This window comes from Sinohyriopsis cumingii, chromosome 14, assembly GCF_028554795.1.
Source record: "Sinohyriopsis cumingii isolate HCF-2022 chromosome 14, ASM2855479v2, whole genome shotgun sequence".
In the NCBI taxonomy this organism is placed as follows: domain Eukaryota; kingdom Metazoa; phylum Mollusca; class Bivalvia; order Unionida; family Unionidae; genus Sinohyriopsis; species Sinohyriopsis cumingii.
In genome coordinates, this window is record NC_142974.1 from 74,937,515 (window position 1) to 74,961,420 (window position 23,906).

The following is a 23,906-nucleotide window of genomic DNA, read 5'->3' on the forward strand; positions in this document are numbered from 1 at the left end:
TAAATGTGCTTCTAGAAACCTCATATACTTTTAGGATGAATTTAACACTTTAATACATGGCCATTGCTTCACATTTCTGAGTGTCACTCTGTCAAGTTTAATATTTTCCCCCATGCTTACAACCTTAATGTTAATTTGAAATCACCATATCTAACACATTTTAACTTCATTTACATAGATCTTACTGTTTTCTAGAATTAAGTGAAACATATTGTATCTTTTCAGGTCTAGCCTGGTATCTGGAACAAAGTGTTAGAGTTGGATCAGCTTGGAAGCTCTCCTGAGTAGTCTGGTGGTAATAGCATGGTTTCATAAGGGCATGTGCAGTGTACTGCCATAAGTGACCAAGATTAGTTCATATCACCACACTGATATATGGCACCTCAAAGACATGGCTTAGGTTTTCATGAGAGAGATCAGCACCATTTTTCAGTAAAGTAGAACCTCCCTAGAAACTATTTTCCTATCCCATTGCCACCTTTTGTTGTTATCGACATTGAAATGGAATGCATTTTTGCTATAAAACATGGTAGTGGTCCCATTAGAACTTTAAATCTGAATGTGCTATTAGTTATGGAAACAACTGCCTAAGTACCTGACACAATAAATGTGGAACATAGCACCTGTCAGTGTTTCTTTAGTGTGTACACCTATATGCATCTGGACAGGCATATTGCGGTTTGCTGCCAAAATCACTATGAGCTATGATGCTTCACTACCCCTGGGGAAAATTTTATCAGTTATACAGACCCAAACTACCATTTGTTTTAAATATCATTCATTAGTCAACTTTTCTGTCTAAAATTTGTCAAACTGTGTTTTAAAACTTGTATGAAAATTTAAGTTTTCAATAAAATTTAGTTTTTAAAATTTAAATGTTTATTTAATTTGCCATTAAAATTTACTTTATCAACATTTGTAACTTTCAAACATATTTTCAGACAGGGCTTATCTTGTATCACAATTAGGTTTTTACTGCATTGAAAAATTCCTATAATTAAGGAAGATATAGCAAATTTAGTTTTGGTTTCTCAAGAGCACTTGGACCAGAACTTGCACCCTGTGGAACACCAGCACTACATACTTTCTGACAGGTGTCACATGTTTTCCTTGCAAGGAAATTCAAAAAGGCTTCATGTATAAAGTTGAAATAGGTATAGCATGCAAATATAAAAGTTTGACTAAAATTATCGTAAAACATGGAGCCTGTCAGGAATTACATCACAATTAATACTTCCAGTTCAGTACCCACGAATGTAGTTCTAGTCTATTTTTAGAACATTTTTTCCTCTCTCATTTTGGTGGTGATAGAAGAGTTTTATTTATGCATTTTTGGTAGGGATTTAAAGGTAACTGTTTATTCTTGATAATATGAGCTCAGGGTGTTGTTGTCTGTATGTATTTTGGCGACAGTGCACAGTGAGTAATAAGGCCTTGGTGATGATCCGGAAGTGAAATACGTGTTCTGGTTACATGCTGTTATGTTGACAGTCAATGATCTAAAAAAAGAGCACGTCAACTTTTGACAAGAACTTCACCGTGAAGTCATCTTTGCAGGTATTTTAGATTAACATATGATTTGCATTGATTGTCACACAGTGGAAAGGTCAGTACTCAGAAACAAATGTAGAGAACATATAGTAAAATTAATTGTGTACTATGTCCAGCCTTCTAATTATACAAGTTTCATTACATTGGTCAATAATTAGTCACATGTGATGACACTTGTAACTAATCAAACCACATCAACTGAGAGCAGACTAAGCACTGATATTTATATGGTACAGTGGCAATATACAGTCTGTCTGCCGCAACACATGAAACAAACTGGACAAATTTGAAAGCCTTGAATTTGACTTTATTTATCGGTATGGTAGAACAGAACCTGAGTTGAAAAGCTTTTAAAGAAAGACCTTGATATCAAACCTAATAATAACTGCAGGAGTTATGTTATGGATAATTAACCATTCTCTCAGTTTCAAACTGGGCATTCTATCCCATGGGTTCTAAATGTAAACCAAGTGTAACTGATATCCTAATGAACTGTAAAGACCATAGCAGCACAACAGCAGGGGACCAGATATGTCCAGATCCAGAAATCATAGACCAGTTTCAAACTGATGATGAACCACATAAAAATTACACATCTGCTAGAACTTATGTTATGAAGATAACTTAAATTGCATTATTATTAATCCTCCTCCTCACATTCATCATAATTGAGATGCATCATATATGTTTTATTGTAAAATAGTTTATGCAACATAATTCAGTGAAGACCTTTGCTGCCAATTTACCAGTGAACCATTTGTTTCAATGAACATATTTTATGTTGTAACAAGGAGCATCATTTAAACATTATGATACACTTATCATACCTGTATATGAAATCTTAATACTAACACTTATACTTGCAATACTACTACTAATAAAAACACCTGCATTGACAATTCGATTATGTTCAATTGGACTTGTATCTAAATGATCACCAGCTGTATGAAAAGACATATTTTAATATATAGATATTGGATGGAATACTAGTTACCACAATTGAATAGTCATATGATAAATGATATATTATTTTAAACAATTTATATTTGCAGTGAAACATACTTTTACATTATTTTCCCTTAAATTTCATTTATAGAGCAGTATACTCTGCATTCATTAAATTACTGAAATGGTTAATAATACAACAACAAATACTGCAACTTCCAGAATCACAAAAATCAAAAGATATAAACAGAAACTTCCCTACATGTATCAACAGTTGTCACTTAATAGACAGAACTATGAAGATTTAGAATAGGATGTTAACAAATTAGGTATTCAAGTTAAAAAGAAAAAAATACCAAGTAAACTTACTACCAACAAATCAAACAATAACAGTGAATTTTAGTACATTCCCAGGAAACAGAATATATGATTTTTCTTAACTTGATCTGATACATCTTAAATCTATAGAAAATGATTCATATTGTATGACTAAAATATTATGTAAACAAAATTTCCATCACTTTTTTCAGATGCAACATGCATACCCCAACCCATCCTTCTTGATCATAAAGTATACCAGCATTCCACTATAAGATGGGGAGCTGTAGTGGCTCAGTGGTTAGCTTTCTGGACCTGTGAAATAAGGTAGGTTCAAATTCTACCATCAGACCAACCTGGGTTAGCTACCATGGTGTGTCCTTGGGCAAGGCACTATACGTAAAGTGCCTTGGCACTAAATAACTTACTTGTGTTGGTTTACCATAAAAGGCCAAACCAAACACAAAAAAACAACAACTTTAAAATATGAGTTTTGTCAATACTAAGTAAATGAAAATCATACTGAAGAAATGTTTTTGTTAATACAGTTTAATGGATCTAAAAAATCTCTTTCTTCTGCAGGAGTTTAAAATGTTAAATTAAAAAGGTCATGGTACACATTGCTTTGTTCGTACACATCAGGCTCCGTAACCCATATCCAACTAAAAATTTTAGTAGAGTCTGAATAAAACATATTTTAATCTGGGTGATAATATTCTTTCTCCATTCATATATTACACCACCAAGATTGATCCAAATAAGATTACATTTTACTATAACACTGAGGATGAGTATGCCTCTTAACAACTGACAAATGTGGAGAGAATGGAGTTAAACTGAACTTTGATTTCTTTTCAACCATAGCACAAGATGATCATTTATTATGAAAAAACCCGAATAAAGTTGGAGTTCATAACCATGACAGTCTTGATATAATATAAATTCAATATATTAGTGTTGTCTTGAGGTATAGTACTGTATATTACAATCTCACACAAGATCAGGGTATATTTTAGTACCATACAGTTAATTCGGGATTGTATTAATACCTATTCTGGTGAATGAACATTAAATAAGATTTACTATTTTGGAACCAGTTGCAATAAAGTATACTAAACAAGAGAAAATATGACTTTACTATAATATCTAAAATGTAAAATCTGCAAACAGAATACTTGCTTGACTTTACACTTCAGTTATGTATTTGAAATGAATTTATACAAATGGCATTAGATTGGGTTTCAGGCTGGTAATGACAATGGTAGTAGTGAATAGGGACGGTCTAGGGACTAGGGAACTTCATGTTAAAAAGGGTATATCCACTCTGGGGACTATGTAATTTAACATGGGAGAAAAAAAAAATATCCATTCTAGGGACAAGGGGAATTTAACATGGGAGAAAGAAAAAAAACTATTCACTCTAGGGACAAGGGAAATTGAACATGGGGAATAAATCGTAGGACTGTCTTGGGACATGGGGAAATGGAATAGGGTCGGGACCCTATTTTAATAAGGTCCCGACCTGATGGGTCTATGAAAATGGAACAGGCGAAAATTGAAACAGGGAGGGGTCTCTATTTTTTTGTTATTTTTTTAAACAAAAAAATAAAAAAAGGGGTAGGCAATTGAAAGTCAAGATCTTTTCGAGAGATAGGAATGGCCCTGAAAAGGGCCTTTGGTTTTATGTTAATATACCCTTAACATAAAGGGCATCTGTGACATCTTCTTCTTGACCTTAGGCTGCGCCTGACTGCAGGACCATAGATTAAGACTCTTTTGAGGCATCCTTGATGCTCCACATAAGATTCTTCGCATCCACAGGCTGGTGTCTGTCCTGTGGATAACTGTCCAGTTGGATCGGACATACATTGGTATGTCCGTCCGGAACATCAACGAAGACACAAGCGTTGAAGATTGTACGTCGGTCCACATGTTGGGGTGCTGAGTAACAGGTGAAGGAATGCAGTGAACTGTACTTATTTATAGGGAGAGGAAGGATTGAAACGGATTGAGTTTGTTGACCAATCCAAACACGCGTTACAAAATTCAGTCAGCCCACGTCCAATCCGAAGAGAGCAGTCTGTGACGTCACATAGTCTATATAGATTCGCTACCGCCTGTGCGCAGTCAATCTAAGCGACAGTTTTTCAACATGACGGAAACTCAGAAAACGATCAATTGGGGTGCACTGATGGTGGAGACTACCCAAGGGAACCCAGACTTACTTTCAGAAGAGGTGAATTGGGATTTTGTGGATTTTTTTACCTTGCAAGAATTTGTTCCTGAACCTTCGTCACCTTCTCCTTCATTACCGCACATGGAAAATTTTAGACAGAGTCAGAAAGAAGAATTGGAGAAATGTATACAACAGCAAAAGGCAGCGGAACAAGCTTTTCTCCTACAGCAACAGCAGCAAGAAGAAGAGGTAAGAAAAAAACAACAACAAGAAGAAGCAGCAGCAAATAAACAAGGGTGTCAAAATCAAACGGTCACGGTACTGTTAGACATTTTAGCGGAGTTAAGAAGTCTGAAACAAATGTATCAGCCTTTTTTATTACGGCTGAAGAGAATACGACCTTCCCAAGCTAAACACTCCAACCCTGTGACTACGCCTACCGCACCACCCTTAGTGATTTCAACGAAATCATCATCAACAGTACGCAGTCCAGAATTAGGCCTTGGCCGTGGCAAAGGCTTAAGACAGTTAAAGCTGATTGTTTAAACTCACCCCTTACACCAAAAAAGGCCCTTTTCAGGGCCATCCACGTCTCTCGAAAAGAGATAGACTTTCAATTGCCAATAACTAAAAAAAAACATTTTACCCAATAGTACCTGTCTGGGTATGAGTGTGCGTGAGTGTAGGTTCTTATTTTAAAATCAAAACCCAAAGACACTTACCTTTTATAATTAATTTATTCTTTTAAAAATATTTACAATTCACAATTCACAACAGAGCACTTTAAAAAGTTCATAGACTTATTCTGTCTCATTGTTCACTCTCTGTTTTTTTAATTTCTTCACCGTCATAGTCTTTTCCTCCTCTTCCTCCTCACTTTCTTCCCTTCTTTTCTTCTTCTGTTTCTTTTTCTTCACCTGTCTGTTTTCTTCCTCTTCTTCTTCCTCTTCCTCTGAAGAATCCCTCTCTTCTTCTGACTCCTCTTGTTTCTTTTTTGGGCAGTCTGGTGACCAATGTCCTTTTTCTTGACAATAATAACAGGTATCTTGACTTTTGTCTCTTCTAACCCCCTTTTTTTTTGACGGTCTGGACACTCTGAAGACCAATGCCCTTTCTTCTGACAGATATAGCAAGTATCTTGACTTTTATCTTGAAAGGAAGGAGAGTAGTCCCTCGGCTGGTCTGAAGAGAATTTTCTAATGACCCCTCGCAAAGCTCTGATGAAACGTTCGATCTTGGTAGTCTCTTCCATCGTTGTGCTCAGTTTGAGAGTGAAATGAATAGTGAAAGGACAAGACATATACCCTTTATATACGCTGGTCTGCTATGACTATAAATTAGTCCATGGTGTTTAAACTTTAGTCATTTGACGTTTTGCTATCGAGATAAAATGATCCAATTCACTTGAGAAGAAAGAAGAAGAAAGTAAGAGGCAGAAACGTGATCCATCGCCTCGTACCAGGGCTGAAGTCTTGGCACAAATTCATGCCAGTGATTTTGAAGAGGACATGAGTGAACCAGAATCCAAACCCTCTAAACAAAGTTTACCACCCTTAGTCAACCCTGAATAGTACTATGACATTCGAGAGACGGAAAAGCGTCCCTCTAGAAAATTTAGAACTACGGCTTACAAATACACAGTGAAGTTTAAAGATTTCAAGTCTGAAGTACTGTTAGAGAAAGCAGAAGGGTTCATCACCGACATGTGGGATTCTTTGCTCACCACACTCAAGCGACAATGTCAACCCAAAGAAGATGATCGCTTGAGACTTTCCATACAACATGACGGCTTGAAATCCCTTGTTTGGATCGAGTTTAGCAGCCCTGCAGAATTGACCACTTCCAAAGTCATGGACAAGATTCAACACGTGCAACAATCTAATGACCAGTTTGACATCACCGATGGAAAAGCCACACTGGACATGACCCACGTCTCTCCTCCTCAAGGGACCGGACAATGCAGAAAGACCTTATTGGTCAACAACCTTCGCATTACCAAAACAAGTCTTGTCCAAATTAACAATTTTCAAGACCACATGTGTTTAGGCCGAGCCATCGTGGTGGGATGAACCTATGCCGACAAGAACGACACGGTAGAATGGAAAAGAGCCTGGGAGAACATTCGAAAATCGAACCGAGCCAAACAACGAAATGAAGCAGAACTTCTGTTACAACAAGCATGCCTGTCCAAAGACACATCCTGTGGCATTCCTGAGATGCAAAAATTACAAGATGCCCTAGCTCCACGATACACCTTGAAAGTGCACCCTCAAGAAGTGCGCGGGTCTCTGTTGTTTCGAGGGAAAGTCTTTAAGGATGGAAAATACATTCACCTCTATCATCACGATGACCATTTCGATACCATTACCACTATCACTGGATTCCTGGGATACAAATATTACTGTGAGAAATGTGACTTATGATGGTTATAATAATCGAGAGCAACACAAACATTGTGGATCGAAATGCTCAGGATGTTTGGCCTCTCAACCCTGTCTGAGCGAAGGGCAAGAACCAGTGCACTGTCCTGCTTGTCTGCGCACATTTGTCAGCCCTGCCTGTTACCAACAACATCTGAAGATGCAAGGTTCACAGAAGAAATGTGCTTGTCAACCCCTGAGATTGTGTCCAATGTGTGGACAAGGTCTATGTATCAACAGTACCAAGGCACACGTATGTTCAGGAAAGAAAAAATGTCACATTTGTCACTGCATCGTGGACTTGGAACACCAATGCTACATGCAAAAATACCAATCCCAACCAGAGAAAGAGGATGGTCACAAGAAGAAGAAAGGCAATTTCATCTTTTTCGATTTCGAATGCATGCAAGAGACCGGTATTCACATTCCTAATTTCTGCGTGGCTCATCGAGCGTGCGAGAAGTGCATTCAAGAACCTATCTTCAGTCATTGCCCTCACTGCAGCAAGATTCCTGGAGGACGTGAAAAAATCTTTCGAGGACCGAACACGTTAGCCGATTTTGCCCAATGGGTCTTAGATCCCATCGACAAGACGTAGAGCCAAGAGGACATCGAACGTTACGGAGATTGTCATCGTCATGCCACGGTGATGGCTCACAATTTCTCCGGATACGTTGGACAGTTTCTTTTGAGATACTATACGGAACAAGGCACCGAACGTCCTAAAGTGACTTTGAACGGAGCCAAAATCATTTTCTTGCAAGTGGGACAAGTGCAGTTTAAAGATTCGATGAGCTACTTAGCCATGCCTTTGAGTCGAATGCCTAAAATGTTTGGAATGACAGAAATGGCTAAAGGGTACTTTCCACACTTTTTCAATACAGAAGCCAATCAACACGCCGTTCTACCCCATTTGCCTCAGGCTCACTATTACGACCCTGACAAAATGCGTACCGAACGAGAAACTTTCTACGCTTGGTACCAGGCTCACGCCTCGGACCCTTTCGACTTTCAGGAAGAAATGCTAAAGTATCGTCATTCCGACGTGGACATTTTACGGCGATGCTGTGGAAAATTTCGAGAACTGTTCATGGAACACGGAGGGGTTGATCCTTTGAAAGAAGCTTGCACCATTGCCAAAGCGTGTTCCTTAGTCTACCGACAAAGATTCAAGCTTGAAAACACTGTGGCTGTCATCAGTCCTCAAACGACCAACTATGTCAAACGTCAATACTCGGTCAAAGCCCCATGCTGGTTGCATTACTTGTGCGACAAGGAAGACAAATGGATTCAGCATGCCCGCAACGGACAGGGCGAAAAGATCATCGGAATGCATTCGGTCGATGGCTGGGACTTAGAAAACCCCAAGATCATGTACGAGTTTAACGGTTGCTTATTTCACGGATGTCCCGTCTGTTACCCTGACCGCGGCACTAAAAATCAGTTCTTACAACGAACCATGGAAGACTTGTACCAGGCCATTTGTCAGCGACGCCTAAAGTTAGAACAGGAAGGATACCAAGTGGTGGAAATGTGGGAACACAAATACGATCACCGTTTGAACACCGATCCCGAGTTTAAACGCCTCATGGAAAGTTACCAGTTCATGGACCCCCTGAACCCGAGGGATAGTTTGTACGGAGGAAGGACCAATGCCACCTGTTTGCTCTACCAAGCTGATGAAGAGAAAGGAGAAGAAATCAAATACTTGGACGTGTGTTCACTGTATCCCTACGTGTGCAAATATTTTTGCTTTCCTGCAGGGCACCCACAATTGTTCACCGAACACATCGACCTAAAAAACATTCGACACTACGAAGGCTTGATCAAGTGCAAAGTTTTGCCTCCCACGAACCTATACCATCCCGTCTTACCTCGCCATTGCCAAGGCAAACTTATGTTTCCTTTGTGCCGTACTTGTGCTGAAACGTGCAACCAAGATCAACCTTGTCATCACACCCAGGAAGAACGGGCCTTGACGGGGACATGGGTCAGCGTAGAATTGTTCAAAGCTCTGAACATGGGATACCAACTGTTAGAAGTGTACGAAATTTGCCACTTTCCCAAGACACAATAATTCCACAAGGGTGACCCCACGCATAAAGGCATTTTCGCAGACTACGTGGATGCCTTTTTGAAACTGAAGCAAGAAGCCAGTGGCTATCTGTCCTGGTGTCACACTCCCGAAGACCAAAAGACATTCAGTGAGAAATTCTGGGCACAAGAAGGCATTACTTTAGATCACATTGAGAAAAACGAAGGCAGGCGATCGTTTGCCAAAGTGATGTTAAATTGCTTGTGGGGTAAAATGGCACAATGACCGTGTTTACCCAAGACGGAGTATTTGACCGAACCTTCCCGCTACTTTCAGATGATTCACGACAAAGCCAAATTCATGAAACACGTGGACGTCGTTCGTGAGGATTTGATATTGGTGAATTACGAAGAAGATCTGAACTTTGTAGAAGATGACCCCTTTGGAAATGTCATCATTGCAGCTTACATGACAGCTCATGCTCGCTTAAAATTGTACGAAGCTTTAGAACTGTTAGGGGAACGTGTCTTGTACTTTGACGTGGACAGTTGCATTTATATCGATCACCCGAGTCAACAGCACCCTGACATCGAAGGAGACCGTTTAGGAGCCTGGACAGATGAGCATTCTGATGATAACATTCTAAGTTTCGTCAGTGGTGGTCCCAAAAATTACGGCTACGAATACTTGGACAAACAAGAAGTGCACACGAAGTGTAAAGTGAAAGGACTTACTCTGAATTATCGTACCAGTCGAGTGGTCAACTTTGGCGTATTGAAAGAAGCCTTGCAGTCTAGAGAAAGTGACCACGTATCAACCCAACAAGATTGTAAGTTTACCCACACACCACATTGTCAGTCGACCCTTGGAAAAAGTCTATCAAATCGTGTAGCAGAAGTGAGTGCGGCTTCCCACCCACTTTACTTTGCCGTATGGACATGTCGGTATAAAACATTGGTTGTAAGAGGATAGCCACCCACCAGAAGGATGAATTCGCCACAGCAAGAATCGAGTGAGAAATCCAGCGAGAACTCCAAGTTCAAACCCTACCATTTTCCAGTCTTCTTACCTGACTATTGTGATTGTGCCCGTCGATTGGACATGTTTCAAAAATGGCCTACGGATAGGGAAGGATTACCTTATTCGTATGTTTTAGCTAGAACAGGATTTGTCTACTTCGGACCTGAGTCAGGATTGGGATACGAAGTACAGTGTTTCGCTTGCGGACTGAAGTTACGAATGGATCTATGTATCTACAAAGATTCAGCTATTCTGGAACATACTCGATGGTCTCCGCGCTGCCCTTACCTTTCAATGGCCTTTCCACCCATTAAACTACGGTACAATTATGACGGTACCTTAGAGACGGTACCTTCCAAAACTAGACGTAAACACATTGCATCCTATTGTATTGTTGTTTCTTTTCCACATAATAGCTTATTTTTTTATAAAATGTTAAACTTTACTAATCTTTTTTCAAGATCACTTTAGTTTGCAAAAATATATCTTGTCATTTATTGGCATTCTACATTGAATTTTGTAAACTAGCTATAAACCTGACCTAATTACTCAACTTAACTGCTGACAGAAACAGTCTACAGTAAATGTATTTCATTTCTATAGCTCGATGGATAAACATTACATCTTTTAAAGCTGTGCACAGAATAGGCCGACATATCACGAGTCAGGAAAACATGGGGGTGGTATCCCCTGTGTCCAAAATTAATATCATTTTGAATAGAATATTCTAGTGACAATTGCCTCTTTTCAAATGGTAAGCATTGCTTTTTTTATTTTCGTCAATCTGTCAAATTTGGTATGCATTTTGCTTTAATATTTGAGATGGAAACCTTAGGTATATAGAAATGTCAGACAGCTTTGTACATCATGGATGGTGTCCAACATACTTTTATGATCATAAAACAAAATCCCATTGTTTTAGTTATGGCCACTGATTTAAAAAATATTCATCCAAGCTAAATATAATAATAATAATGAGGACTTTGTATAGCGCCTAATCTTTAGAAGCTCTAAGCGCTTTGCAACATTAGACAACATAAAAACATACACAATGATATGATTACAAAAACAAACACCATGAAATTAGAAAACATAAAAAGCATGCTGAGAATATTTAAGGTAGTTAACATTATTAAGTCATTAAGTTTGTTTTTGCAGTCAGAATAAGTAGTTTTGAGAGCACTCTTGAATGGGATCACTGCGTCTTTGTGTCTAAGTTCAGTGGGCAATTCATTCCATGTTGCTGGGCCCTGGTATGCAAAAGAATGCTGTCCACGTGACTCTGTTTTCATAGTGAGAATAATGAGTATATGATTGTCGGAAGAGGAGTGTAAGTATCTTGCTTGTGTGTACACATAGGTGAGGTCGGATAGGTATGTTGGACTAGAGTCTGTCAGTGAAACGTAGCACAGAGAACTAATGTTGTGTTTGATTCTGGATCGAATGGATAGCCAGTGTTGGGTACAGAGCAGAGGGGAGGTGTGCTCTGATTGTGGTACTCTAAGTAGGATCCAATCAGCTATGTTTTGAACTTTTTGAAGTCTCTGCAGTAGATATTAAGATGAACCAGACATAATTGAGTTACCATAGTCCAGTCTTGAAAGTAGTAATGAACACACAAGTGTTTTAGTGGCATCAACTGAAAGATATCTGAGAATGGAGCTGATGCGTCTCAGCTCAAGATATGCAGCCTTGCATATGTTCATGACATGTTGGTGCAATGTGAGAGTACTGTCCAGAGTAACACCTAGGTTTTGTACTGATTGTGTGAATTTAATGTTGGTGTTGCTGATATTTATTGTGTGAGGTAAAGGATGTGAATGAGAAAGTCTTTGTGTTGTAATCAGAATGGCCTCAGTTTTATCATCATTCATCTGCAGCTTGTTACAAGTCATCCATGATTTCACATCAGAAATGCACATCTATACACCTTGGATGGTAGCATCAACTTCAGTTGGATGGCTAGATTTGTATATTTGGGTGTCATCAGTGTACAATTGGTGAGACACTGGATGATGATCTATGACACTTGAGAGCAGCTGAGTGTATAGAGTGTAGAGAACATGTCCAAGAACAGACCCCTGTGCAACACCACAACATAGATCAACTGGGCTGGAGTGTAATCTATTTGCAGACACAATTTGTGTCCTGTGGCAAGGGCGATATGCAGATTGTACATTGCTAAAAAGACTGTTTGAATTCAGACAAGATGCAAGCTGGGATTGAACAACCTTTTGTAAGATTTTTTATATGAATTGGAGATTAGAAACCGGGCAGTAGTAAAAATGATGGAAATTATGCTGATGAGAGAGAGGTATTAATTACATCAGTTAGTGAAGGCAATACTGGATCTAAGCACTCAAGCAGCAGTAATGTTGGAATTGGATCAAGTTCACATGACTTTGGTGCACTCTAGGATGATTACTTAAAAATGCATTTATTGGTGGTGAGAGACTAAATACATGACTTGATACTTGTGTTTAGCATTAATTGGAAAGCTGAAGATTAGTAATCTTTTGACATACATATCTTAATTGTACCATTTAATTTACAAAATTCAATGTAATTTGCATTGGTAAAATGTGTAGCACAAGAAAAGTCATTATGAATCAGAGATAAATCATATCTTTGTTTTGTCTGGAGCTTGACTAATTTATTGCACATTTCTGTACACTATTTTGTCTTTAATCCAGGATTATTCACTGCATTCGGATGCATTTCATGGTGAAAATTCACCAGCTGGATTTAAAAGTGGTGAATATTGCTAGCGATTGTTCTGCAAACCCTGTATGTCACAAGGAGTCAGTGTATTCAAGGACTCATACAGTATTTACAAGTTCTCATTGACATTTCAGATGAAAATGAAGAACTGAAAAAAGATGAAAATCTCAAGTGGAAACTTTTCTGGTCAGCCATCTCATCCAAAACCTCCTGAAATGGAGAGTATTTTGCAGACTCCAAGATTTCCTCTTATCCTGCTGGTATGTTCCATTTAGTTTATCTGGTCTCTTTTTATTTTTTATCAATTGCTTTTATACCATGCCACAATTGGAAATTCTTTATCAAAAGTATGTATAAATTTCATCATTTTTCTGTCTGTTTAATAAGATGCGTTTAAGAGTACTTACTTACTCATGATGCTGTATATATGAGATTAGATGTTTTGTTAAAAAAGAATGCATTTTGTGATATATTGTATCACTGCTTTATATACAGTGGTCATTGCAACCAGTATGCATTTTGTTTACATGCCAAAAAATCCAGTCTGATTTCTTTGTTTCTTTTTTACTGCAATTAAGGAGTAGTGATAATCTTTATACTCTTAGCCGCATCCAGAAGGACAACACCATCACCATCCCCATCCACTCTGGAGTGGAGAATATAAAGATTTCTCTCTGCCAGTTCCTCTGCAAGTAGTAAGTATTGAGGATGGAAAAAAAATGTACATTATAGAATAATGAAACAAATACTACAGGTGTTGACTTTTATATAATCTCTTATTTCATTTACAGCTCTCTAAATACGAGTAGGTCAATTATACACTGTTTTTATGAATTTAATTCTCATCTAAGGTAGTAGAACTGTTTTATGTTTGACAAAATGTTGGGTAATTTGTGGCCATACACTAAAAACACATTTTGTAGCATTTAAAAATGCTTATGTTCAATGCACGTAAAACTCATTGGTTTGTTGTCACTTCAGTTGATAATAGTCTTGTCATCTTGTAGACATTTTGAATGTTAGTGTTCAATGCTAAGGTCATATACATTGATTCAACATCAAAATTTGTTTGCAAAATGGAAGATTATGACATGAAAGCACAAGCTCTTGTAGCTTAGATCCTGTTATTTCAGAACATTGTGAGATGTTAATTAATTAAATTATAGGTCATAAAACATACTGTTCAAGACTTATTTGTGCAAATAAACAATGAATTGTTTTTCATTGATGAGTCGACTGTTCATCATTCCATTGCTTTTTTTTATTTTTCTTTCTGATGTATACCATTGTCTTGTGCAAGTCAGACGCCTAAACCATCTACATTGAATGCAGACTTTACAGACACCAGCAGTGAAACAACATATCCAGGGAATAAAAAAATAAAGGATTATGGGAAAAGTTTTCATATAAACTGTACAAAAACCAGGTATTTCATTCCATAAATATATTTCATTGTTAAACCCATGTTCACTGTACAGATCTTTTTAAGGAGTTTATAATAATGATCTTGATCTTTCAAAACTAATTTCATCACAAATCTGTTACAGATTTCCAGTTCAATGTACTTATGAAACTGGACACAAATATTGAGAATTTGTTGGAGCAGCTGGCCCTCCAAGTTCATACACAAGGCCCAGACACAGAATATAGAGAAGAAATTCTTGCAATGCCATGTGATTCAGTGGAGGAACTAGAGGGCCTTTGCCAGAGGTTGGATGAGAATCCCAAACTCTCCAAGAAGATGGTAAATTGGGGCTTTATTTTCTATTTAAAAAAAACTGTTATAACCTTTATTTGCTGTTGTGAACCTCAATATGCATTATGCAAGTTCTGCAGTGCCTGTATAATTATTTTGGGGGTGGGGTGAACATGTAGTGGTCGGCTGTTTTGTCTTACGGATGTAGGCCAAAACATGTTTAGAGATGAACATGTAACAGGTATTTTACTACATATACACTATTACGTATTATGTGGCTACTTTAATTCAATCCTTGAGTGAATGTCATTTATGAAGTTAATAGATTCACGGTGGTTAATTTGGTTTATAATTGCTATTAGTACATTGTGTTGCATAGTTAATGTTATCAAATTTTTTTCAAGTTAGATAAATTAAATTTGCTTGCAAAACCATGGCAAAAAATAACTATATACAAGCATATTTTGTCACATCGATCATGAAATACTACTACTAATAATAATATCAAAATCAAAAAATAGTAATATTATTATTATTATTATTATTTTCAGATATGCTACTTGAGCTCCTTTGGCAGGTTTACAATTGGGGATAGTGTCTGCAGGATGATGAAAAAGCTTAAAACAAAAAGACTGGCCAGAGTATAGTCCAAAGGGACGTAAAGGGAAAAAAGCATTTCAAGAGCTTGTGATATGTCAGGTTTTGATAAGTAAGTATGGCTTGATTTAAATTGTGTTTTTCATGTGACTTGCCAGAGATTTTTAAATGAATTGATAAAGTAACTTGAGACCACATTTCAAAGTACATGCTTTAAAAATATTCCATTGATTATTGCTGGCATTTAGAAAAATGCAATGCCTCCTTTGTTGTGAAACTTTTTTAAAACATTGTATTACTCTTGCAGAAGCCTGCTTGAAAACTAATGGCAAAGCAAAGGCAAATGGAATGGAAGAGACCATATCAGAGACCCTCAAATATGCACCCAACCAACGCAGAATGATAAAAAACAAGGTAATCCAAATGACTCTTATTTCATCAATATTGGATTCAGTTTCGTCTTTTAAAGCATAGTATTTGCAAAGCGGATGCATTTCTAAACTGATAACAAAATCGACTTATCCTATTGCCCAGGACTATCAAAGCTAGAGTCCAGCTAACTACAATATGCATATATCTTGTCTGATCGGACAAGTGCCTCCATTTGGAGTTTTTATTCACATGAAATATTTGGATGAAATAAATTCATCTTTGTGCAAATTGATTGCACCATCCACTTGCCAGAAATGATAAGTAAGTGCAAAGTTATCTTGTATCATGGCTTAACGATAGTAAGGGAAGCACAAGTGCAGTGAAGAAAATTTCATACATTTTTATAATGCTGATTAACATGACTTCTGCATATGTAACTAGTGCTGAGATGATATGACTTTATTTAAGCATTACAATTTTGTTTTAATTTGCAGGTGCCTGAGCAGAAGAAGTAATATATAAACTTTACAGTGGAGTTGGAGACTGATTCTGATTCATAATCTTAATTAAATCTAGAAAATAAACATTAAAGTCATATTAAAATATCTGTTGTATTATTTCCTTCTTTCATTTTTCTCTTAAAAACAAATGTCTGAACCTTTAGTCTGTAAATTCAGTGGATTCCTTATCAGCCCATCTACTTTTACTTTACACCATGCTACTTTAAAAAAAAATGAATTATCCCCATTGGGGTAGGTCCCCCCAACCCCCCACCCTACTTTGTCAACTTACCTGCCACATTTAAATCTAATGGAAGGCCCTGCTGTAAAGCCTGTTAGTAAAACTACCCAACAAGAGGATTTCATACATTTGCAACTCCTAGGTGGATGGTAATGTTTTCATTTTTGTAATGTAGATTTGGACATTCTTGCCACCAGTATGGAATATGTGTTTCAGAAATACAAGCAGCTTTCATCAGATTTGCATATAGGTTTTATATGTTGTGAGTATGTTGTAGGAAGTTTTTTTAAATAACATCATATGAGATGATGCCAGTGGAAATGGCAGAAAAGTGTCTGTATTGTTCACCAACTACACCTTGTTCTTACAAAATGTGGCTGTTACACATTCCCATGATGATGTCACTGACAGCCATCAGTGAGGAATGCCCCAACAAGCATAATACAAATTGCTTCCATTGTAATTGTTACAATTCCATTCTGACCACTCCGGTGTCCTAGTGGTTAGAGCGTCCGCCTCAGAAGCGGGAGGTCATGGGTTCAAACCCCAGCCAAGTCAGACCAAAGACTTACAAAAAAGGTATTAACAGCTACCTCGCTAGACGCTCAGCATTAAGAGGTTAGTGTTAGGACTGATCGGCCTGGTGTCAGGATAATGTGACTGGGTGCAACATCATACTACATGTTTGCAGCATGATGCCCCAGTGCTATACATCACTATAAACTGCCACACTGCAGACATCGTAGCAATATGACTGAAAAATTATTCAAGCTACGTTAAAAATCCAATCACACACACACAATTCCATTCTACGATCCAGAACCAACACTAATTCCGTACTACAGTTCTTGCATTTCAATCCAATTTTGCTTTTGAAATGTAGTGCCACTCAATTCATAATGAACCCATTCATTTCAAACTCTCGCAAATACACATTATTCCTGTCTACAACTGAAAAATATCTATATAAAAAAACGTGTAACTGTGTTTTATGCAAGGGCATGGAGATGCACAAAAACTTGCACCTGAAGCTTGAATAAATCCCACACTGTGGATAAGACTTTACCCATCGATTACCCCAGCTTGGGGATAAATTCCGACCGTGGCGATTTATTATATATCCTATGACTGCTCCAGCTTGAGGGCAAAATCCAAGCACATCCCTAAAAAGATAACAAGTATAGCGGCTCTTTACCTTCTGTAAATGCCACTTGAGCTTCCTGATGCTGTTGTATCTGCCATTTGACAGAATCACGAATGTGGATATATTTCTTAATTGCCTCTGGTTGTTGAGTTAGTTTAGCTGTATGAAATTCCTTTGTGCAGACTCACTCATTATTAATATTACAACAGTGATTTAATTACACATTACCTGTCAGCACACCGATGATAAGTCAGTTATTTTATAACACACCAACAAGCTTGCCCCTTGCACATCCCCCCCTTTTTTTTATTTGGGCACCTGTGGACATGAATCTGCAAGGCTCAAATTGTCATTTTTAATATAAGATCTCAACATTTTTAAGGCCTTAATTTTAAAGACATCCTTAAAACCCCCAAAAGGTTATCAAATGGATCACCAGCCTTCGTTTAGAGTAACAGCAAGTATATATATATATTTAGGTCTAAGGAAACACAATGAAAATGTTTGATTTAACAATGACATATTTGCCTCAGGTCTGTGATCCTGAAGTGAATATTAACTGTCCATTTATTTTCTTGGCTTTTCTTAACTAGGAAATTGATTATAGAGATTTCTGCGATGGTGAAGGCAATGTAAAAATTGGTTACTATAACATACTTTTTACGTCATGTTTGAAAAAATAAATCCAATGGAAAGGTTATAGTCTGAAAATCTTCATTAAATTAAGTTAATATAGGGGAAAAAAACTTTAAGAGTTCATAAATATTTTTCAGTGCTGAATAAAGATATAACATAACACTTTCTGCTGTGATTTTAATAGTTTCTGAGAGCATGAAAAATTTCTAGAACTATAATGTATAAATGTTTTCAAAAGATTATATTAATATGAGGGAAAAATCTGTTATGAAATAAACCGACAAGATCTTGTATGAATTCATGTTATCTTTAAATATGATATTTGTGTGAAAATATCTGGAAGAAAAAACAAGATGGTGCCACTCACACATACAATGTGGTTGCCACAGTAGCCATATTAAGAAACTTTTTATCTCTACTTCTGAATGGATAATTGTGTCAGCGTGTCAACATGTGTACAAAATACTTATGTTGATTTCTAGCAGGTCCTGAATGAGAATTATGGTGCTGTACAGACATCCTATAAGGCCACCAATGTGGCCATCCTGAAAATATTGTTATAACTACTTCTCCTGAATGAATCGTCATATCAGTGAAATACTTCTTATGTCTAGTTGGACGTAAATGAAAATAGTGCCAATCTAACCTCCAATATGGCTGTTTTAATGGGCATCTGGAAAACCCCTTCCTTGCTACTTCTCCTAGATGGCTGGTCATTTTGACATTGTGCTTTCACTAGATGACCTATTTGATGTCTGGTTGGCCGTAAATGGAACTATGCATATGGTTTTGATGTCTAGTTGGTCCTAAATGTGGTTTTTGCTGCTCATAAACTTCTAATGGTATTATAGTTGGTTCCTTAATGAAACGGCTGTACAAAATTAAAAGGCCTTCTGACTTTCTATCAAGTTGGATACAATTATCTTTACCAGCTAGGATTTCTTGATCCTCTTTTTTATACATCAACCCTTCGCATATGTAGTTAGCTAAAACAGTATTTTGAACAATTAATTGCCCTCTTGCAAATAAAATCACAATTGCATGCTTTTACAAATGTGAGAGCTCCTTATATAAGTAGCTAAGTATTCAGTAACCGAATTTCCACATCCACATGCATCAACTCAGAATTAACAGTTGCAAAACATATACAAATTGGAAAATCTTGAGACGTGTCACTTTGCATGGTGGGTGTTATGATTTAAATGCAACAAGGAAATTGAATTAGGGTTAATTTCTTTAAGCTGTATTCAATCATGGGGCCCTGGATTATAGAATGGTCTAGGCATACACATCACTAATCAACTCTCTCTAGTCCAACCAGTGTGTGTATGGGAAAGCTAGCCAGTAGCGTTATGTGTGTTGATTTCTTCCAATAAATATGTTGGCTGAAATGTAAAGTCTATGATGTCCTGAAAAATGGTGTTAAGCTCCATACAAGCAAGCTAAACAATCAATGATATAATGGAACAGTAGACACCATTTTAGCTAAATATGCCAAGAATTGATTTAGAGACTTGGTTAGTGATGATGACTTAAAATTGGCAAGGGATTAAAAAGATAAAAGAAATGACCTTTCATGGCACTGTAATATAACAAATGAGGAAAAACAAAAGTTTATTGCATTTGAACCTTTTGTTTTTTCACAGTTTCAATTTAAGTCATAAGGCCCCTTATTTTGCCTTACCAAACATATAGCAAGTTATTACCTCAAACCCTAGTACTAATGATGCCTCACAAGTAAGCAGTCTTTTATGAAGTCTCAGGTCTGAGTATATGTCTAGCAATACTTATGTCCAGTTTGTTTATAAAATTCTTTCTCACATGGTACAGTTTTCAGAGAGACACGATACATTCAACAAGTGTGGTAATGAAGGGACAGGCATTCTTTATTTATGCACACATCCCAAAGGGACATTGCTATGTTTGAACACTGAACTGAAGAATGGAGCATCAGTTGCATCAATTAAAATATTGTGGCCCACACAAAATACTGCAAGGACTATAATCAATTTATGAGTGCAATGGGCATGAATTACTGTAGCAGACTGGAGGAAGTAATCCGAATTTATTAATATCTTGAAGCTAAATATAGTAAAGTTTTCATCTATAATCTGTGGAATCGTTTTTGCACACAGTTTGCAGGATTTGTCTTTGGGTCATCGTTTTTCTTTTTCTTCATCTTTCTAGCTTATGGTATCTTGATAAGTCTTATGGTGCCGTGCAACTGCACTTGATGATTACCACAACCAGTGACATTGTATCAAATCTTCTGGGATCAGATGATTCAATGCAAATTCCACATAACCTATCACCATCCTCATGTTTGCCATCTGACTTACTAAGTTATTTTGCCTAAATAATAATAAAAACAATCTGGTCTGATGTATTGATAGCGTTCTGAATGACCATAATATATTATCTGTATCTACCCTAGAAAATCCTGAGTGGATCGCTGTTTGGTTTTAATAAACCAAAGTAATCCAATGAAAGGCATTTTACAGACGCAAGTGTCTGTTTCCTGTATGCAGTGATTAAATGATAGTATTATGTCTTTATTTTTTTAAAACTGATGATACATATGATCACCTTCAATGTGCAATATTAGTTATGTTAATTAACGAGTAGGCAATATTTGAATTTCAAAGATAAAAGTGTATGCCATGATCACTTTAGTAGGATGATTTGTCAAGTGAGGTTATCTTTTCTGTTTGAATAAATATTGTTAACTAAACTATTTTTGCAAGTTATGACATAAGAATGATTCAAAGAAAGAAAATTAATTAAATTGAACATATCAAATGTAATACTGCAACAGAGTCTAGATGAACTATTTCTTCAGAGACACCATCCAGACTCTGTGGCAGCAAAATTATCAAATAGGACACAACTAAGAGACAATCACATTTTCAGTCACAATGGTTTGACAATTATCAATGGCTTGAATTCGTTGACTGTGAAGGCAAAGTGATTTGCAGTTACTGCAAAAAAGTTCCCAAACTGTCACAGATTTTAAATTCTACCAGTGGACTTGTAAGTGTAACTGACAAATTCAGGATTTAATCAAGCAAGTCTCATGATAGTATTATACCTAACAGAGCAAAATGTAGCACAGTATATTCATGACACTTAGGCCAGCATGTACAAAATATTCCTCAAGTTACAGTTGCTAGCACTCCACTAAGAAATGTTATTTTATAATAAATAAAAATGTAATGGAAAAAAAAATCGATAAAGTGATTGCACTCTTTAACATAGCCTACTACCTAACTCAATAATGAAAATGATTTGGTTCATTATATCTTTGTGTTTTACGGAATAAATGCATACATCTGATTGAATTTTAGGCAAGAGACTGAACTTTTGGGTTAAGTTAAAATGTATGTGGAACAAATGCATTTTCTAAAACTACTTGTATCAGTGTGCATTGTGACTTTTCTTTAAGATAACTCTAAATGGTACTGGGTACATATCATTTTCTTCAACTGTACACTGTTGTCTTCCATTTGATTTGATGACTTACAGCTATACTGTCTACACAGTAGGCCTCAGTATTAGGAAAAATTATGTATACTTCAGTTACAGCTGAAATAAGTTTTGCATTAGTACCTGAATCAGACAAAAAAGGTTGTGTTCTGGTGTGTGAATAGAAATGGCTAAAAGTAATATAAACAAAAGCCATAAGAGTACACAAGTTACATATGAAAACCACCAATTCACTTGCATGTGTGGCATACAAGTTCAAAGATTTACTTCATGTTTATTTGTGTACACACATTGTTCAACTCCTAAGATATTTTAAGAGCTATTTCTCTATTGTATGCATACTTAATTTACAAAGGTGATTAGTGGGCCACACTGAAGGCCATACTATTAGTTCACTTGGCAATATGGTAACGTCAGCTGAAAAGCATAATCATCCATTAAAAGAGCATTATGATATGAACATTAGGTATTTAGAACATATAGATTTTTCTTTTCCAAATGGAGTCCAAGTAATTATTGCCCAATCCAGGTATAATTTTGTACACAAGTAAAGAACAAAATAAGATAAATCTTCATTTATTTGCAATTGACAATACACTTCTTAATGAATATACACTTTTACATTTATTTTGTATCACTTGAATAAACAATATTTATTTCAGTTCATTTTAAACTTTTATTTTATATCACTTGAGTAAACAATATCTCTTTCGTTTCATTTAACACTTAGAAACAGGTTCTTCAAGTTACAATAATCAACTCTGGAAACAATAAACAAACTGGAACTTTTGACCTAATTATATTACATTTACTAGGGTTAAAACAATAAATTCCTTTACATAATAAATTAACAGTTCCAGTTAATCAAACACAAAATCATCTTTTATACAGGGTGTGAACTGTTAATATTTACAGGATAAAGCTTATAGTTTCCAAATTGATTGAAGCTTACATGTTGCAGTTGCTGGCACATATATATTTCCAGCATGGTTTGCATACATTCCACCTTTAATAATTTTGTTACTTCCCTACCCCACCCCATTCAGTAACAAGTATCAAAGATCAGGCTCATTCTAAGGCAAAGTCTGTAACTTGTGTACCACAGTCATCAGAGTGACAAAGATGCAAAACTTTATGATGCCTGTCAAAGGAAGAAAACACTTTGTTGTTTACCCAAGTTTTGAACCAGTTAACTTGAATTCTCAGACCATCAATTGCTACAGCCCCACTAATTACAATTGTTAGGGAATAATGAGAACTCACCTTCAGTTATCTGTGTATATATATAATTTTAATAACCAAGAATACCGGATGTCTGGGAACATTATAGCATTCAATGGTAACGTCAGAACTGAGATGAGAGAATTAAACAAGCATAGTACATGACATAATATATCCATAAACTATTGACTGGGAAAAATACTACAGAACACCATTTCTGCTGGCAGTAAGATGTTGAACCTATATGTCATAAATATCAGGTTGGACATCTAGGACCAGTAATATTCATAATGGGCAGTACCCACCCCCCACCCCCCAAGTGAGAAGGGCCTGATTTGTAATCTAAGCCACCCAACCTATCACAGTCTTTATAGTACTTGAAACAAATATTGAGTAATAGTAAAACAAACTCTGAAAGTTATTAAAACCAATTTGTTATATTTCCATAACTCTGCATAGTTAACTGTGCAAGCAGACTTAAACATATCAGTGTATGACAGTTAAATTGAGCTATAGCATCGATTAACAGAAGCTACGAATTCATCAACAAGCAGTGAACAATCATCTTCACAATAAATGTCAAACATTAGCATCCATAAGCTGTCAAGACAAGTTGTCACACTGGATATATAATCATCCATTTATTTCAAACAAGCTGTGAAAAACGAACCTCACGTCCGCTATATGTACGCTGGCCATTGCAAAGGATGCTTTAATAGATTAATGTTTATCGTCGTGTCTTGACAACCATTTTGCGCGCGCACACCGGAAAGTCATGCTATATATTTGTTACTTGTGAACGTATTCGTGGGCAGTACGCTATATTGTTC

General features: G+C 36.6%; 1 long non-coding RNA gene across 6 annotated transcripts in view; it reads left to right on the top strand.

Moving 5' to 3' along the window:
* Positions 1–16,456, top strand: part of LOC149784169 (uncharacterized) — a 176,365-nt gene extending 159,909 nt beyond the window's left edge. Inside the window, exons 2-9 of one of the 6 annotated variants that reach the window (XR_016413781.1) lie at positions 226–432; positions 3,027–3,141; positions 13,321–13,446; positions 13,765–13,881; positions 14,734–14,930; positions 15,434–15,591; positions 15,787–15,893; positions 16,346–16,456. This is a non-coding gene — a long non-coding RNA (uncharacterized LOC149784169). The remainder of the gene's footprint in view (positions 1–225; positions 433–3,026; positions 3,142–13,320; positions 13,447–13,764; positions 13,882–14,733; positions 14,931–15,433; positions 15,592–15,786; positions 15,894–16,345) is intronic. The other 5 variants (XR_016413782.1, XR_016413785.1, XR_016413784.1 and 2 more) reach the window with 5 other exon arrangements.
* The last annotated feature ends 7,450 nt before the right edge of the window (positions 16,457–23,906 follow it).